The sequence below is a fragment of the Oryctolagus cuniculus genome, chromosome 5 (assembly GCF_051225735.1).
Source record: "Oryctolagus cuniculus isolate XC-2025 breed Fujian yellow rabbit chromosome 5, ASM5122573v1, whole genome shotgun sequence".
In the NCBI taxonomy this organism is placed as follows: domain Eukaryota; kingdom Metazoa; phylum Chordata; class Mammalia; order Lagomorpha; family Leporidae; genus Oryctolagus; species Oryctolagus cuniculus.
Genome location: NC_142871.1, coordinates 66,223,852 through 66,227,311, shown reverse-complemented (window position 1 = coordinate 66,227,311; position 3,460 = coordinate 66,223,852). Strand labels below are relative to the sequence as shown.

At 42.3% G+C, this 3,460-nt stretch overlaps 1 pseudogene; it reads left to right on the top strand.

The window, feature by feature from the left end:
- The first annotated feature begins 244 nt into the window (after positions 1-244).
- Positions 245-2,129, top strand: LOC149126539 (large ribosomal subunit protein uL5 pseudogene; annotated as a pseudogene).
- Positions 2,130-3,460: the final 1,331 nt, after the last annotated feature.

The window sequence follows — 3,460 nt, the reverse complement described above, 5'->3', positions numbered from 1 at the left end:
AATTATAGAAACAAAAGATAGTAAATATTTCTTTTATCTTTAAAATTGCATCATTTGTTTTGTTTTCTACACCAGGAAGGCTCTGACTCTGTTATAGAAAAATGAGACAAAAGAGGCAGCATTTGATGCAACCAATCAGATTATTAAGATGTCACACCACATCCCGTATTTGAGTGCCTGGGTTGGAGTTCTAGCTCCTCTTCTGATTGCTACGTCCTGTTAATATGCACCCTGGAAGGCAGGAATGGTAGCTCAAGTTTTTGCCCAGATTGAGCTCCAGGTCCCTGGATTTGGCCTGTCCAGCCTCGGCTATTGCAGGCATTTGGGGAATGAATCAGTGGGTTGATGATCTCTCTCTCTCTCTCTCTCCTCCTCTGCTTTTCAAATAAAATGAAAATAATTTTTAGAAAAGAATGAAATGAGATTTAGTCTAAAATGAAATAGGTATTTTAAATAGAAGAAGCAAATTCCTCTTTAGTGACTATTACTACCTCCTAAACACAGTAAGTTAAAGAATCAATTGACCAAAAAAATTATATAATATGATAACATATATATGAAAATACTTCAAAAGCTCATGTATAAAAGTATGGAAAGTTTGAGTTTATATTGGTGCAACAACAATTTTTGAAATCTATGTATAGTTTTTCATAATATGCATTTTTCACCTATATAAAAAATATTTTGCCCCTCCAATTTTTTGCATCAAAATAAAGTTATACTTTCAATTCCAATTTTTAATTAACTTTTTGAAGCACTAATGTATTATAATAGAACCATGAATGCTTAAATTTCACATCAATATTAATTCAGTTTTTAAGTCTGTTAAGATAATAATTTATGAGAGAGAAAGTAATATATTTCTTTGTCCATTGCAAGGATCATGTCTGTGAAACCTATAGCAAAAGATAGATTAACATGAGAAAGGCATAACAAACTTATTTAAGCTTTATTTTAAAAGATTTTATTTATTTATTTGAAAGACAGTTACAGAGATACAGAGAGAAGAGAGAGAGAGAGAGAGATTTCATATGCTGGTTTACTCCCCAAATGGCTGCAACAGCCGGGGCTAGGCCAGTCCAAAGCCAGGAGCCAGTAGCCAGAAGCTTCACCTAGATCTCCCACTGGGGAGGTGGGGGCCCAAGCACTTGGGCCATATTAACGCTGCTTTGTCAGAAACATTAGCAGGAAGCTAGACTGGAAGCAGAGCAGCCGGGACCCAAACTGGCACTCACAAGGAGTACCAACATTACAAGTAGCCACTTAATCCACTGCACAACAGTGGCCCCTAATATGTTTTATGTGACAAGAGTCTCTCGGCTCACCATCATGCACAGGATTAAGGTGTAAAGGAGAACCCCACACAGGAACTTCACATGCACAAGCTCTTACTCAATATCTGTGTGGGGAAGAGTGGAGACAGACTGACTGGGCAGCTCACAACCAGACCCTTGTGCTTTCCAAAGCTAGATACCCACACTGGCAGATCTTTTTGCAATGGGAGGAATGAAAAGACACTGTTCACTGCATATTCCACGGAGCCAAGCCAGAAGAAATCCCAGAGAGGGGCCAGTGTTGTGGCATAGTAGGTTAAGCCTCCCGCCGCAGTGCTGGCATCCCTTTTGGGCACCGGTTCATGTCCCAGCTGCTCTACTTCTGATCAGTTCCCTGCTGATGGCCTGAAAAAGCAGTGCAGGATGGCCCGAGTGCTTGGGCCCCTTCACCCATGTGGGAGACCCAGAAGAAGCTCCTGGCTCTTGCCTTCAGATGGGCAGCCATTTGGGGAGTGAACCAGTGAATGGAAGCCCTCTCTCTGTCTGTAACTCTGCCTATTGAATAAATAAATAAATATTTAAAAAAGAAAGAAAGAAAAAAATCCTGGAGAAAGAGCTGAAGGTGCATGAGTATGGGTTAAGAAAAAATGACTTCACAGATACTGGAACCTTGGCTCTGGGATCTAAGAACACATTGACCTGCAATCATATAAGACCCAAGCATTGATATCTATGGCCTGGATTAGGTAGGCCAGGTTTTAGCACTGCAGACAAGAAATGCAGGACAGGCTACACTGGGTTCAAATACAGAATCAGATAAGAGGAGGCCATAAGCTAATTCTGGCACAGGTTTGATGAGAACTTCCTTCCTGGAAAATTAATTCCCATTTATATCTAAAATTTATTTCCATTTATATCGCAAGAAAAAGTTTCAATGAAATGTTTAAAAGAAGAAGAAGAAAAATAGGAAAAGGAAGAGGAGGAGGAAGAAGAGGAAAAGGAAAAAGAAATGAAGACCTAAAGACCTAGGAAAAGCTGAGGAGTTTTTTATGTTTTTGTTTTATTGTTTTGTTTTTTTTTTGTTTGTTTGTTTTTTTGGTTTTTTTTTAGTTGAGTGGCAGAGATATAGGAGAAGAGAGATAGAAGGAGAGAGAACTCTCACCTGCTGATTCACTCCCAAAATGAGCCAGGAGAGGGCTAGGCCAAAGCTAGGATCCAAGAACTCAGGTCTATCATGTTAATGACACTAACTCAATTACTTGAGCTGTCACCACTACCTTCTAGGGTCTGCATTAGCAGGAAGTAAGTTGGAGTCAGGATCCAAGGTGGATATTGAACTCAGGTACTCCAGTATGGGACATGGGTGTGTTAGCCACTAGGCCAAATACCGTCTCCACTGTGCATTTTTATGGATAGTAATGCAGAAGTATGGAAGACAAAAGGGTATGTTCTAATGGCAATCAACTGGGGGAACTTAGCAAGACCTGTCCAGCTTCTCTTGGCTGCCAGGTATAGAGCAGGGACCCTCTGCAAGGAGGATGCTGTGACCTGCTTTCAGGGAAGGCAGTTCAGAGAACTCTCCTTTGATCTGTTTTAGGGAACAAAGGCAGGTGAAAATCAGGCATCCACCTTCCTGCTTCTGTAGTTTTCTCAATTTCCTTCATTTTAAAATACTCAGTATGCCAAGGTATTATATTGTGAAGTATCATGTTCTCTGAGGACTAACAGGACAAAACTGATAGTAGGTCACCTCTGAGGAGAACATGATATTGAGGAAAGAAAAGTTAAGGTTATAATGATCTCACCTCTGTATATTTACAAAATCCTAAATTGTATTAAGTATTCATCTTGCCAGCTGGCGCCGCGGCTCACTAGGCTAATCCTCCACCTTGCGGCGCCGGCACACCGGGTTCTAGTCCCGGTCGGGGCACCGGATTCTATCCCGGTTGCCCCTCTTCCAGGCCAGCTCTCTGCTGAGGCCCAGGAAGGCAGTGGAGGATGGCCCAAGTGCTTGGGCCCTGCACCCCATGGGAGACCAGGAAAAGCACCTGACTCCTGGCTCCTGCCATCGGATCAGTGCAGTGCGCAGGCCGCAGCGCGCCAGCCGTGGCGGCCATTGGAGGGTGAACCAATGGCAAAGGAAGACCTTTCTCTCTGTCTCTCTCTCTCACTGTCCACTCTGCCTG